This window comes from Phoca vitulina, unplaced genomic scaffold, assembly GCF_004348235.1.
Source record: "Phoca vitulina isolate PV1807 unplaced genomic scaffold, GSC_HSeal_1.0 scaffold6, whole genome shotgun sequence".
NCBI classification, from domain to species: domain Eukaryota; kingdom Metazoa; phylum Chordata; class Mammalia; order Carnivora; family Phocidae; genus Phoca; species Phoca vitulina.
Genome location: NW_022589709.1, coordinates 15,747,332 through 15,763,195, shown reverse-complemented (window position 1 = coordinate 15,763,195; position 15,864 = coordinate 15,747,332). Strand labels below are relative to the sequence as shown.

General features: G+C 48.9%; 1 pseudogene; it reads left to right on the top strand.

The window, feature by feature from the left end:
- Nucleotides 1-5,449: 5,449 nt before the first annotated feature.
- Nucleotides 5,450-5,553, top strand: LOC116632530 (annotated as a pseudogene).
- The last annotated feature ends 10,311 nt before the right edge of the window (nt 5,554-15,864 follow it).

Here is a 15,864-nt window from a genome sequence, read left to right as displayed (position 1 = left end):
TCCAACCTGTCCAAAATTCTCTTGTCAGTGTGATGCCAGTTTGTGAAAGTAATCCCTAAGGGCCATTCCAGACACAGCAAGACAGGGAATGCTTGGTTGGCATTTTCACGCTTGGTCCCGTTTTGCCTGCTTGGTCTCTTTTCCTGGCTTCCTTCTTTTCCCACTGCTGCTCTTCTATCTTCACCCCCCACCCCCAGGTGCATTATTAACAATAGCTAACATTTCTTCATTGCTTACCGTGTGCTGGGCATTGTGCCAAGGTATTTCCACGACATAATTTCATCAAACTTTCTCAAATGTCATATGAAGTTGATGCTACTATTATTCCCATTTTACAGATGAAGTAACTGAGACTCGGAGAGGCGAAGTGACTTGCCCACGGTCACCCTGGCCGTAGATGGGAGAGCTGGGGTTTGAATCCATGCAGATCCCCTTGCCTTTACCATGACACAAAACTGCAGAAATTGCAAACCCGTGGCCTGTGAGTCAAATTTGGCTTGCAGATATATTTTGTTTGGCCCACGGAGCACTTTAAAAAAACATTTGAATTAGTTGCCAATGTTGAAAAATTGGGAACCTGCACATTAAAAAACAAAATCCGTTCTTTCCTACTTCTCTTGAAAAAAAACACAAAAGATTGGCAACCCTGGGCCTGCATTCCTGCCACGCAGAGACTGGGTGGAGCTGAGCTCGGTCCCGGCTGTCCCCAGGGCCACAGTCCCTATCGCCCCCCTCGCCTTCCCAACACCGAGGCTGATGTCATCTGTGGAGGCTTGTCGTGTGCGTGTTCTGTCGTTTTCTTCACGCGCTTCCTGCTTTACCTGCACAGCCTCAGAGAGCATCTGAGCTTGCTGCCCCACCTCCCAGATCCTGACCACAGTGGTTTGGGGTTGCTGGTAGTCCTCCACAAATTTGGGGGAAACGTCTCTCACCGGTGAAGGTCTGACTTAGGCCCTGCAGGAGTTGGAAAGAACCCCATTTTTCCTCCAGGGCTCCAACCACCGCCCCCCACCCCCCATCCACCGCCATCTTCTGTTTATTGACCATCCAGGGCCACTTTCTTGGCAGTGCTTACCTTGGGTACCTGACTGTTGTTTTTCTTGCTCCCCTCAGAGCCCCCTACCATTTTCTCCCTAATCCTCCTCAGGAGAACCATCACTCGGATTATCATGAAACCCGAGCGCTTGAGCAGGAGGCACAACCTTTTACAACCGACGGACCATTTCATTTCTGCCCAGTTCTGTTTGTTTAAACTCTTTGCTGGCAGGACCCTGGCTCAGGGGCAGAGTTCCATGGCGTTCTCGGGCAGATGTTCTGGCCTGTTGCAGGGGCCCGCGTTAAGAGCCAGGACAGGAGAGCTGGTGGCTGGGATCCAGGCTGTGGGGGCGGAGGGCACCTCACAGGTGTGTTCGAGGAGGAGAGGCGTTCAGGATGAAAACAATAACTCACAATACTTTGTAAATGGGATTTCCAGGCCCCATTTCATGCACGAGAACACTGCGGCTCAGAGAAGCGGAGACACTTATCCAATGTCACAGAGCTAGTTGAGAAGGGAGGAGGAAAGAAATATTTTATGTTGTTTACAGCATGAGGCTACGCCACATTTCAGGCGGGCAGGTGATGATGATAGACCTGACAGGGACAGCGGAGCCCTGAAGGACACCGTAACCTGTCACAAGTCTCCCTGGCTTCTGTTAGAGCAAGGCCGCCTCACCTGGAATCACAGAGTGGGTACGCGTGAGGACGTTGGCCTTGGCACAGACTGAGTCCTGGCCCCGCCACTGACCAGCTGGTGAGCTTATGGGAGTCATGTCACCTCCATGAGCCTCAGTTTCCTCATCCGCGAGATAGGAGGGAAGGCGGAGAGAGGGAGGAGTAGTTTATAGGGCTTTTGTGAGAAATACATGAGACAGTACTGTAAAGCACAGAGCATGGAGCTTCATTCGGCATGAGGCCTTGCACACAGCCGGGCCTCAGCAAACACCATCCAGAGTCCTTTACGGGAGGCAGTGGCCAGAGGCCAGGTTTAAACTCCAGCTCCTCAGCGTCCTACTTGTGTGACTTGGGGAACATCACATGCCCTCACAGGGTTCTTGCTTCCTGGTTCGTAAAGCGGATGGGTGGGGATAATCCTCCTTTGCAGGTTTGTTGGGGGATGAGAGGGTACAGCACTATTACGAGGACTCAGGCTGGGGCTAACCTCTGAGGGGTCAGGATCACACACCCATTTCCTTTCCTCCAGGACATCAAGATGAACAGGACGGGCGCTCAGTACAGCCTCACACACAGACGTGTGGAGCTAGCCGGCTTCTGCACTGACAGGAGCAAGAAGCAGAAAGCCAGGCAGCCTCTCTTGAGCACCTACTATGTCCACATGCTTTGCCTACATCAAGAGTATTACTTTCTTAGTCACAAATTCAGGCATGCAAACATATCACCCTGTTTCTGGAACGCAGGCTGACAACTGGTTCCCCGGCTCCCAGAGCTCCTTGTGTGGAGCTTCATCCTGCTTCATCTGGTCATTTTCTGGCTTGCCTCCCTCCAGTTCAGGGATTTCAGCTCTGTTGATTGGGTTTACAATTCAGTCAGTTAAGTTTGACTGTCCCTCCTCCCTGGGTTCCTGTCTCCTCTTGGAGACACTCCACTTGTCTCTAGCCTGGCCCCCTCAGCCTAGGGGACTGCTCTATCAAATTCGTGGCCTTGACCTCTGGCTCATGCTGGAGCCCTGTAAGATCTCAGAGACCTCTAGCCCCTGAAGGTGGCTGGAGCACCTGCTGGAGCCATGCAGGAAATGCAGGAACTGGAAGCTCTCCTCCTATTTTTTCAGGTGCTGAGAGACAGCACTGGCGTCTGCATAACCTCCCCCTCCCCCCGTGCCCCTGGGGTGGGGACACATCAGTCACTCCATATTCCAGGAATGCTGCTGCCTATGCACCCACAATAGGGTCTCATACTGGCAACAACCCTTGAGGATTAGAAGCAGTCATGAACCCATTTTGCAGAACTAAGTGCTCAGGGAGATGGGTTAATTGCTTCAGGTCATTCAGTGGGGGAATTCAGCATTTGAACCCAGGGCCATCCGATTCTCAAGCTTGCCCTCCTTTTACTTCACAGCACTGTCTCGAAGAGACTGGTAGCAAGAAACCCAAGTTCTGATAATAGGAGAAGCCGTGTCTGCTCAACAGTTCATAAAAAGTGCTTTTAGAGTCTGTCCATTTCCATGGAAGACAGAGGCCCCGGGGAGGAGATGCGACTTAGCCAAGGTCACAGAGCTAAGAGGGAGCATCAGGATTCAGGCTCCACTTTCCAGTGCTGGATTCACTGCTTCTTGTTGTCCCAGCTCTGGAAGGTCTCTGGGCTGGGGAAGCCATCGCTTGAGTTTGAGGATGACACGGATGTCCACTGGATGTCATTATTTCTCTACCAAAAGTGAGCTAGGCCTTCTCCTTGGCAGGAAAATCGGATTTTCCCCCTTCCTAGGGCACGGAAGTTGCGAATGGGATGTTCAGGTGTGGACTCCTTCTCCGTTTGGCTCAAAGACAGGAGGTAAAGCCTGCTTCCTGTTTTTCCAGGGCAAGGAGGTCCTGTGGCAGCTAAATCTCTCCCTCGTGGAGACCTGTGACCACTGCAGCCCTTCTTCATCCTCTGTGGCCCTTCCCTGCCAGCCTCTGCACAAGTCCCCTCACTTCCTCTCCCTTCCCCCAATCTCTAAAAACATATTCTTCCCAAACACTCTCTCCGCACGGGCACGGGGATGCCACCTCTCTCCACAGGCCTCACGTCAGCTCAGAGCCATAGTCACTGGGTAGCGATGCTCCGCCAAGCCCCGTGCTGCCCGGTCCCCGGTGCGGAGGATACAGAAGCAGCAGGAAATGCTCTTGGCCCGAGGGGGAGGCCAGCCCGGCTGGACAGCTTTAACTCGTGGAGGTCAGGGTGCTGCGCGGAGATTACAGGGAAAGGAGCATGGGCGTTTCTGGGGAAATCATGAGGAGGAGGAGGAGGCTGGGAGGAGTAGGGAAGGGCATGCTCAGCTGAGGCGCACCTGTCAAGATGAGAAAGGGCGTGTGCGTCAGGAAGTGGTGCGTGATTGGAGCTTGGAGTGAAAGACAGGGTGGGATGCAAGACAGCCAGACTGTCACAGAGAGGAGCTTCCTTGAAGAAGAGGCCTGGGGTCCCTGCCTTCATCCACACCACCTAAAGAATCCACCCCCTAACCGCCGTCCAGGCACACTCACATCAGAGTGAGGAGAGGCCAGGGTTCAGCATCAGACAGACCTGACCTCCTGTCCTTCGATCCAGCTATTTGCAAATGACCTTGGGAAGGTCAACTGACCTCTCTAAGCATAGGTTTTCTTATGTGCAAAATGAGAACACCACCTAGGAGGCTGTGGTGGAAAGCCCATATGATAGGCTTTCCATCATAGATGTGGAAAGTACTTTGGATAAAGCAAAAGAAAAGGCTATTCTGGTGTTTGTCAAATGAATGTTATGAAAGCATTTATCAAAATAATCTTCATTAAATACTCCCAAGAGTGAGGCCTACATGACCAGTGGACATGCAGGGAATGGGGAAAATATTTGAATTAACCAGTGGGGACGAGCTTGGCAATTACCAATTGTTATGGGAGGAATTGTGTCTCCCCCCTTCTGAAATTCATATGCTGAAGCCCTAAACCCCAGTATCTCAAAATGGGACTGTATTTGGAGATAGGTTCTATAAAGAGGCAATTCAGTTAAAATGGGGTCATTAGGGTGGACCCTAATCTACTATGACTGGTGTCCTTATAAGAAAAGACAATTTGGACACACAGAAAGACACCAGGGTCATCAGCACAGAGGGCAGATCGCATGCAGACAGAGGAAGCAGGACGTCATCTGCAAGCCAAGGAAAGAGGCCTTAGCAGAAACCAAACCTGTTGACACCTTGACCTTGGACTTCCAGCCTCCAGATCTGTGAGAAAATAAATTTCTGTTGTTTAAGCCCCCCAGTCTGTGGTATTTTGTTATGGCAGCCTTAGCAAGCCAACACACCACTGAAACCTCATTTTACAAGAGCTAAGGAAAGGAATTTATTCCTTTGTTCAACAAAACTTTCCCGGATGCCTACCATGAGCTAGGCATGCATCTAGCTGCTGGGGAAAGTGCAGTGAAAGAGACAGGCAGGCAGATAGGCAGCCAGACAGGAAGTATGTCCAGCACTTGTATGTCTAGAGTCCCTTGTCAGTGGTCCACCAGGAGCCCACGATGAAAGCCAATCATTTTACTCCAAAGCATCTTTCTTTCTTTCTTTTCATGACCCCTAGTGGTCTCCTCAGGACTGAATTTTCTCATGTTGTGTGTACACCTGTTGATATTAATTAGGATGTAGTTGGCTGCAAGTAATAGGACAGTCAGATATCTAACGGTAGCAAGAGTAATAAAGATATCTTATACTATATATCTGCTGGCAAAGACTATACTTTCAGGGATCATTTCTATAGTTTGTTACTATATATCTGCTGGCAGGTGGTTGGTCATAGGTTGGTTTGATGATCAAAGTTCACATCAAGGACTCTCTTTATTCTGTTCTCCTCCATGTATTTCTTTTAAGAGTCCAGCCTCATCACTTCATAGTCTTAAAAGGCTGCCATAGCTCAGAGCATCAGTCTTCACATATCATGTTCAAAGCAGAAAGTAGGGGCTTTCCATGTATTGGGAGGAAAGAACTTTCCCAGAGGCTTTAGCAGACATCTGTTTGACCAGAACTGGGTCACAAGATCAGTCTTAGCTACAAGGAGGGCAAAGTGAGTATTTAATAAAATAAAGGGGACTGGGGGCACCCTGGCTTTCTTAGATCTATCATGTGTCCCCTAGGGCTGGGCACAGCCTACCGAGATGGGAGTTCTGTTAGCAAAGGCAAAGAGGGAGGCTGGCTGTTGGGGGCAGGGGGCACCTAGGTGTATGGGCTACTCTTGGCTCCATCTCTCGAAATGATTACATTCTGGAAGCGAGGGAGGAAGTCCCATCCAGCCCTTAGAGTAACACCGCTGTCGTCGCTGCTCCTGATGGGCAGAGAGAGGTGATAACCTGAGGAGTGGGCATCCTCAGTACTGAAGGAGGAGAAGCCTTAGGCAGCAGGGAGCGTGTCATGCCCTGTCTGTGGCCCCCGGGCTCCAGCGGAGGCCAGGCACAGCAGGTGGGCTCAGCAGGTGTTTGTTCTGAGAGTGAAGGAACCCATGTGGGGACACACGAAACTGCGGTTGCAAAGATCACCGCCCTGTCACCCAGTGTCCTTTATCCCCGCAGTGCCCCAATGCATTCCTTCTGGAGCCTGGTTCCAGTAAAAATGTTGTCTCTGCCGAGGTTTGAACATGCTTTCTGTTGTCGGAAAATGAAAACTATGCAACCCGATGTGTTTCTCTTTCTGCCTTAGCTGCCAGAAGCCAGAGCCAAATGTGTCGCCCAAGTGCTGGGGGCCGTGCTCCCTGGTTTCTCAGCAGCGCCCCGCTTCCTCCAGAGGGCGCTGTTCAGGCTCACCTGCCAGTGTCAGAACGTCCGGGGCCCCTGCACGCGCAGTACTAGGGGGGGGGGGGGGGGTAGGGGGCAAATCAGAACGAAACTCAAGTGCTTGGCAAGCTCACCTGGGAGCGCAAAGGCATCGAGCCTGCTCAGGTGTCTTCTGAGGCTCTGCTTCCTCTGATCTTCAAAGGGAAAATAGGGGAGAGGAATGGGTTCCGTCAAAGCTGAAACCAAACATTTTGGCTATCTTAACGACCACTGAATCACCGAATCCACCGTATTTTTCCACTTTCAAGTTTTTTCTGGGCTGCTGTGGAGACACGCCCTTCCTGGGTTTAATGGCTTCGCTGTCAGGCGGTGGGGAGGAGGCGTGTTTGCTTTTCGCAGGGAAAATAGCGGTTAACGGTGGGACGGGTGGACCTGATTAGTAATCGGGTGATTTATCCCATGAACGTTCTTTGGGTTTTCCTGGTGGTTTGCACTTGAACTTCGGCTGAATGAAGGAGGAGGAGGGGTAGGAGGAAAATGGCTTTCAGGAGAAAAGGGTGCGGCTGGCTCAGAGCGGGACAGGTGGAGATTTGCCCAGATCACAGATCCAGGAAGATGTTGTTCCATCCGTTGTCCCAGACTCTTCCTCTGTGTTCATTCATTTGCTTACTCTCTCACTCAACTGCATTCAGGGTTTCCAGATTCGAAGCGCCTTCTCTGTGCTGGGGAACCAGCATACCTACTGAGCCCCAGGGGTGCAATGTGATGAATAGGCATTCCCTCCTTCAGAGGGACACAGATCGTCCCCAATAGGGGTGTGTACAAACGACAGGGGGTAGCAATAGTTAGCACCTATTAGGTGTTCTCTATGTACCGGACACTGTTCCAAGTGCTTTTCATGGACCAAGTCCTTCATCTCATCAACAGTCCTGGGAACTGGGTCCTGAGGAAATGAAGGCACAGAAATGTGAATAACGTACCCAAGGTCACACAGCAAACAGATTTGCACCTAGACAGTCTATCCGGCTTTTTACCATCATGCTTTCCTAGCTCCACTTTGGCAATGAGCTGGGTTGGCCTCAAAAGAGAAGGATTTGCAGAGAGAGTGATTTGTAAATCTGGGTCTTCAGGAGGGAATAAGGAAGTTTCTGAGGTAGAGGAAGTGGCAACACAAGGCCCCCCGCCCCCCAACGTTGAGAGTGCCTGCCTCGCGCGACGAGCTGCAGGGGCGGGTCGGAGGAGAGACGGGCAGGGCCAGATTATGCAAGGAAGGGGGGTGCGATGTTCTGATTCTAAATGAAGAAAGAGATCTTGGGCAGCTCAGTGGAGGCTGGATTGTGGGTGGGAGTGGATTAGAGCAGGGCAGTTTCAGCCTTTTGGCACCCACTCTATCTTTTGCCCCCAATGCCCCCAGGGAATTTCCATCCCCCTCCCAGCCTTGCTCTCAGGCCACATGGTTTGGACGACTCCAGCTAGACTTGAGGGGTGGGCACATGACTCAGCTCTGGCCAATCAGCTTCTTCCATCCCCCTGGTCTCAGGGATTGGCTCAGGAGTGTGCATGTGACCCAAGTCAGGCCAATGAGACTCAGTTCTGGGATTTTTGTTAGGCCTGGTAGGGAAAAGAGACTCTTTCTACTGAGGTTGCTGAGCTGGGGACATAAGCCTGGAACTGCAGGGCCACACTGTCCCTACGTAGAATGACACGACTTGAGAACGAAGCTGTATTCGTTTGCTAGGGCTGCCATGCCTCAGCACAGACTGGGTAGCTTAAAGAGCACATATTTATTTTTTCACAGTTCTGGCTGTTGGAAGTCCAAGATCAAGGTGTCGATGAGGTGGGTTTCTTCTGAGCTTTCTCCTTGGCTTGTCCCTGGCTATCTTCTGGTGTCATCACATAGTCTTCCCTCTGTGTCTGTCCGTGTTCTAATCTCCTTTTCTTATAAGGAAATTAGTCATGTTGGATTAGGGCCCACCCGTGTGACCTCATTTTACCGTAATTATCTCTTTAAAGATCCTATCATAAAATATAGTCATATTAAGGTATGAAGGGTTAGGACGTTAACATATGAATTTTGGGGCGCCTGGGTGGCTCAGTTGGTTGAGCGTCCAACTCTTGATTTCGGTTCAGTTCATGATCTCAGGGTCATGAGACTGAGCCAAAAGTCAGGCTCCAAGCTCAGTGGGGAGTCTACTTGAGATTCTCTCTCTTTCTCACCCTCTCCCTCTGCCCCTCCCCTTACTTGCCTGCATGCACATCTCTCTCCCTAAAATAAGAAATAAATCATTAAAAAATATATGAATTTTGAGGAGACACAATTCAGCTCATAGCAGAAGTCAAAACAGAAAAAAACATACAAAGGTAGAGTGAGAGACTGAGTCCTGAGTCCTGAGTCCTGGATCCAGCTGTGCCTGAAGCTGAACTAATACTATCCTGGACTCTACATTTCATGAGCCGATAAATACCTAAGCATCATTCTCCCCTTTGTCTTAAACTAGTGGAATTGGCTTTCTGCTATCACATCTAAAGTTCTTGAGTAATGTACAGGGGAACCAGTTAGTAAGATGGTCTACCTCTAGTTAAATTTCAACTTGCAAGATAGTGCTTGTAATTGCACCCAGGTCTGTCTAATTCCAATAGCCAGAGGTAGCAAATACAGAAAAATATCATCTGAGTTGGCACCAGCCTCTTCCTACTTAGGAAGGAATTCCCACCATAGCTCTGAAGCCGTGTGGGACAAAGCTGAAGAAACCTCCCTTACCACCACCATTTCTAATGCGCAAAGTAGGCTAGGGGGCTGGCAGGTAAAAATAAAAACATAGTTTGGGGTTAAAAAGGCTTTCGAGAAGGGAAGAAATCCTTGTGAGAAGCCTTGGGTGGGGCTGTGAAGAATGAGCTCAGGATGACTCTTCATAGATGGCCTCTCCCTGAGAGACGCTCAGACGGAACTCAGAGGAGCAGCAACTTGGCTCAAGCAGATTGGCAGGAGCCGTCCAACAAACACTGCACTGCGAGTGGCTTCTTGAGACCTCCTGTGGGGTGCTGAGCAAGGAGAGGCCCTGGCTGAGGCGGTCCCCATCTGCCACGCGAACGTGAAGAGAAGGCAATAGATGTCGGGTGAGGGGGGCGTTCCGCATCTAGTTCTTTTTGATCTTGAAGTGGATGTCCTGACTCTTCTGTGGCCTTGATCTCTACCACTGTCACTGCAGCTGAGTCCAGCTTGGGGTCTCTTTCAGCAAAAGAGGGATTTTAAGGGGCCTCCTGCGTACCAGGCCTTGGCTTCCTCCTGAGATGCTCAGAGGTGGTCCTTCTGGTCGAGGGCACCACAACCTTTGGATTCAGACCCACCAGCGTTCACTTGGAGCTCTGGGCCCGACCAACCCGGTGACTTGTGCTGACTGACTTACTCTGGCTCAGTCCCTTTTATCCTCACCCTGGCAAAATGGCCCCAGATCCTCTCAGTCTCACGGCCTTCTCATGAAGCTTAAGCGAAACCAAGTAGTAATTAAAGGGACAGGCTCTGAAGTCTGAGATTAAATCCCAGTTTATTTCCTTATTAAGCTGAGTGACCTTGGGCAAGTCACTTACCCTCTCTGAGCCTCACTTTTCTGATCTGTAGAGTGGACACAGCAACAGTACTTACCTCGTGGGGTGGCTGTGAGGATTGACGGACATAAAGCAGACAAACTTCACGAGGCCTGGGGTTTTTGTCATCTTATTTTATTCTTATTTGCTTTTCCTGAGACATAAGGACAGTAAATAAGTGCGAGCACTTATTATTGTTAATACAATTCATGGTTATCTGGCGTGGGCTGGGACTGTTGTGTGGCATCCCACAGGGGCTGTCTCTGGGCTTGTGGTCCAGGTGGGGAAGACCGGATCCCACAGCTAGCAAACTTAGCAAACTGCCTTCCATTCTGCACGAGAGGGCATGAGCAGAGGCACGGGATGTCCTGGGGACTGTTTAAGCACCTCATGTGCATCCTTTCACTGCGTCCTTCCCACATCCCACAAGCTAGATTGATTTATGACCCCTTTTTTACCGATGAGAAAGCTGAGGCTCAGAGAGGAACAGTGACTGAGATCACACTGCCAAGGAGTGGCACAGCCAGGGTTCATTCCTGAATGTGTACAGCTTCAAACCCCTCCTATTTACACAGGGAGTTGCATGGAGGGAAGGGCGAGAGGTGGAGGGACAGAGTCAGTGGGTGAAGGGCAGGTCCCCAGTGGGTTGCGGTGGGCCTCCAGGGTTGAGCCCAGCCATGAGCTGCAAGGGCAAGTGCCCCACGGCTCTGCGCCCGCTGAATTCTTTGACAAATGGCTTGATCAGCCAGCTCTCGGCTGAAAGAGGACCCCAGGGGCTCTTTGCTGGTGGAGGATGGAACACAGAAACCGGCCCTGCCCACGCCAGCAGCGGCCTTCGGAGGTGAATAAAACACAGCCAGTGTGGGAACAGCAGTGCCCGATTGCCCTAAAATCTACCCAATAAATGGCTCCTTTCCTTGTGAACCCACAAACAGAGCCGAGAAGAAGGTGCCCGGGCCCAAACAGAAGCCTTGCCGCTGTGTGGCCGGGTTCTCCAGTGGAGGGCTAGCAGAGTGCCTCGGGGGAATCCGCCCACCAGCGGAACCTGGCTGGCCCTTTCTGGGGGGTTGAGGTTGGGATGGGGGCTCTGGCCCCTGCCCCTGGACCTGAACTGCCCCCGAGTAGGACTGAGAGCTCAATCGCCCATCTTATTTGTTTGTTTAACTGAGAAAAAGATACATTTGGGAAAACTTGAATTAAAAATGTGTTATCAGGAAGGGATTTCTTGGATGATTCTCCGATAGGTCTGAGAGTTAAGAGAAAAGTGGCAGGATGAGCCTTAGCAGGAAGGAGGAGACTGAGGCATGGCAAAGACCCTGCCCAGAGACGGTCCCTCTCACGTGGCCGTGGGACACCTGCTATCGCCAGTGGCACTACCAGGCGCGGGGCTTCGGCCCCCTGCACTGAACCCCACTGAAGCCTTTCTGAGCCAGCCATCTCTCACTACGTGCCTTTGGGTCACTCCCTCCAGAGACAAATTCCCCATAGACAGGGCTGGGAAAAAAAACACAGGATGACCAGGTTAATTTGAATTTCAGAAAATAAAATTTTCTTAGTAGATAAAGTGGTTGTTTATCTGAGATTCAGATTTAGCTGGGCATCCTTTTTTTTTTTTTTTCCTTTGAGAGAGAGAGAGAATGAGAGCACAGGGGCAGGGAGGGCAAAGAGAGAGGGAAACTCAAGCAGATTACATGCTGAGTGCGGAGCCAGATGGGGGGGCTGGATCCCACAACCCTGAGATCATGACCTGAGCCGAAACCAAGAGCTCGATGCTTAACTGGCTGCGCCACCCGGGTAGCATCCTGTATTTTTATTTGCTAACTCTGGCCTGCCTACCCAAAGGGCCAAGCTCTGTTTTAGGTTGATGGAAGGGGATATCTGTCTTTTCCACCTCTGCGGTAAGAATGCCAATCTTGAAGGACTGGGTTGATTGTATTGTTGGATACAGAATGGCTGAGAAAACAAATATGGACTGCAATTCCTCAAAACCTGCCTTAAAAAAAAGTCACCTGCCTGACTGACTTGTTTTCAAAGCTGCCTTCACCCAGAAAGGGCCCGGGTGGTAGGAATGACTCCCATGGTCATTCCTTTGCTGTGCCCACTTTCATAACACTAAAGATGCCCCTTCCCCACCCTCCCCAGCCGGGCCATCTTGGAGGCAGAGAACTCAAGGATCTTTCTGGAATGATCTAAAGTCTTTACCAATGTGCCCTTGTCGCTCAAGAGCAGGTGAAGGGAGTTGCTGAGCTGAACTGGAAGTAGTCTATGGGGTTGACTGTCTAGACAGGGCTCAGTCCTCTGGATGGGGAGGTACGCCCCACTGCCCGTCCTCCCAGAGCCATCCTCAGACTGCCTGGGCCGGAGCCAGAATTGGCCCATGGCTGTTTCTCACTCTCATTTCAAAGGATTTGTGCTTCTCCTGAAGGAAAACGTTGAATTTTCACAAGTGAATAATTTAGCAAAAGGTAAGAAACAGTGGATGTTACCTTCTCTTTCTTATCTTTTTGTTTGGGGGGAGCAGTTAGAGAATGAATATTTTAGCTATACAGCTTTGGCCAGAGATCAAGTTTAGAAAGAAAGGCATCTATTAATTGAAAACATCATTTTGGGGGCCCTTAATTCAAGGGAAAAAGGTGCAGGTTTGTGGTTTTAGAGTATTTCTTTTGGAAAAAAGAAGGGAAAGTGCCCCAGATAAGGTCTCTCCAAAGCCAGCAGACCTTTACTTTTCAGCCCCTAATTACTTAGAAGGTGATTGAGAAGAGTAGCTGAGATGTTAAGAGAAAACCAGCTCACACCCTTCTGGGGAATACTCTAAAACCTCTTTTTTTTTTTTTTCTCTTCCTTTGCAAGGCTGAAGAGAGTGCAAATGTCTACAGCAATGTTGATAGCATTCTTTTATAGTACTGTCCATTCCTGAGTGCATTCCCACACCTCATCCATTTTTATTCTCAATATTGTGAGAAAAAGCCTGGGCCTTCCTTCTCTTCTCTCTCTCTTTTTAAAGATTTTATTTATTTATTTATTTATTCATTCATTCATTCATTCATTTATTTATTTATTTATTTATTTATTTATTTATTTATGAGAGAGTGCAGGCGGAAGGGGCATAGGGAGAGAGAATCCTCGAGCAGCCTCCATGCTGAGTGTGGAGCCCAATGTGGGGCTGGATCTCACGACCCTGAGATCATGACCTGAGCCGAAACCAAGAGTCGGACGCTTAACTGACTGAGCCATGTAGGCTCCCCTCTTCTCTTTTCATACGAGCTCAACAGAGCTGCTATTTCTCCTTGCCATCTAAGTGGTATATTTTCAGTTTTTTTCCTCTGGTTGTGAAGGGATGGAAACATCAAGGCCCAAAATCTTGGAAGAAGAAGTGGTATTTTCATGCCTGCTGCATGTTGGGTGCTTGGATGTGTCACATCTTTGCACCCCCACAATAAAACCATGTGAGCTCAGTGAGGTGGTTTTCTTTCGTCAGCCTCTTTTGAAGGTGGAGGAAGTGGAGGCTCAAGAGAAGTGACACGCCTGAGGTGGTCCAGCTAGGAAGTAGCAGCGTTGAACTTGAAAGCCAGCTCCATCTGACTGTCAAGCCTATGCTCCTTCCATCACAGTACATCACCTCCCACCTTGGTAGTCACAGGGTGGCAAATCAAACTAAGGGCTGTGAAAATACACAGGAGATTTTTTCTTTGAATAACTCACAGCATCTTCCGGTTTCAGGGAACTGTTCAATGGGTTATTTTTAGTCAAATATATATTACTGCCATGTTTTAGGGGAGATTTTCCTTTTCATGTTACTGATCAGGAAAGGTGGTCAGAGGAACCCGTTTCCTCAAGGAATGAATATGATGTATTAGTTATCTGTAGCTGTGTAACAAATTATCCTGAAACTTAGTGTCTTGAAATAATGACATTTATTATCTTGCAGTTTCTGTAGGTCAGCAATCTGGCAGTGGCCTTGCTGGGTCCTCTGGCTCAGGGCCTCTCATGGTTTATGAACAAGGTGTCAGATGGGGATGTTGTCATCGGAAGGGCTGACTGGGGAAAGATATGCTTCGACGCTCACTCACATGGTTGTTGGCAGGTTTCAGCTCCCACGGGCTGTTGTGGGCCTCAGTTTCTCACTGGCTAATGGCCTGAGTCCCTTGCCATGTGGCCCTCTCCAACAAGACTCCTTGCTTCATCCAAGTGTACTGTGAAGGCAATAGGAGTATGTCAGTAAGATGGAAGACCCAGTCTTTTCTAGCCTATTCAGGAAAGTGAAATGGTGCCATCCTTTATGCTGTACTCTATTCATTGGCAGCAAGTCACTAGGTCCAGCCTACACTCGAGGGGACAGATTATACAAGGGTGTGAATACCAGGAGGCAGGGATGAGTGGAGGCCATGTCAGCAGCGGCCTATCACACAACAGAAAAGAAGAGATGGTGATCACAGGAACAGTACTGAGGCTGGGGAGGAGAGCTGGCATTTATTGGGTAGGCTGATGTGCAGGCACTGGGCTAAACCCTTTCTATTCATTGTCTCATTTAATTCCCCATACGACTCTTTGAACCAGGAAGGATCATTAACTTCCCTGAATTAATGCAGCAAGGACAGTAGGGCTTGACTCTGGTGGTTCCCACTTCAGAGATGGTCCCTTTCCATGATGCAGATCCTTGACTGAACCCACTGAGCTGCTGGAGCCAAACGAGCACTGTAGAGACAGGAATCCGACAGACCAAAGCCGAACCCATCAGATTGGGGGGGAAAATTTAAGCTGGTGAGAGTGTGGGGAATTCTCATGCACTGCTGAGAGACTATAAATTTGTACTGCCACTTTGGAGGGAAATTTGGCAGGATCTATTAAAATTTTAAAAGGACATAAAAATAAAAAATGTGCATAGCCTATGACCCAGCAATTACACTTTTAAGTATCTACCCTAGAGAAATACTTGCACACATGCATGAAGAACCAGGGACAGGAATTTTCATTCCGGTGTTGTTTCTAAGAGTAAGAAGTAAATCGTGAAATTGGAAATGATCTAAATGCCCATCAGTAAAAAAATGGCTAAATAAATTGTAGAGCATCCATACTATGAAAAACTATGAAGCAGGTAAATAGAATGAGGTAGACCTTTAAGTTATGGCATGGAAATGTCTCTAAAATATATTGTTGAATGAGAAAGACAAGTTGCAGAATGATACCCTCAGTATGATACCATATATGTAATCCCCAGCTATATTATAGACATCTGTAATATTGTACATTATACATTTACAGTATAGCTATATATATTATATTACATATTATATACACACATATACACACACATATATATGGGTACATACAAATACATATATTGTAAATACACAAATACAAATATACTCAAATGCTTGGAATGGTCTGGAAGGGTGCATGCCAAATGATAATGGGAGAAGAAGGGAGGATAAGAGGCTAGACTTGAGGGGTAGTCAAAGGAGACCTCAGCTTTGTATGTAGTTGTTTTTTTTTTGTTTTTTTTTTTAAAGTAGGCTCCATGTCCAGTGTGGGCTTGAACTCATGACTCTGAGATTAAGAGTTGCATGCTCTACTGACTGAGCCAGCCAGGTGCCCCGAAGGTCCTTTTCTTTCTTCCTTTCTTTCTTTCGTTCTTTCATTTTCTTTCTTTCTTCCTTTCTTTCTTTCGTTTTCTTTCTTTCGTTTTCTTTCTTTCTTTCTTTCTTTCTTTCTTTCTTTCTTTCTTTCTTTCTTTCTTTCTTTCTTTCTTCCTTCCTTCCTTCCTTCCTTCCTTCCTTCCTTCCTTCCTTCCTT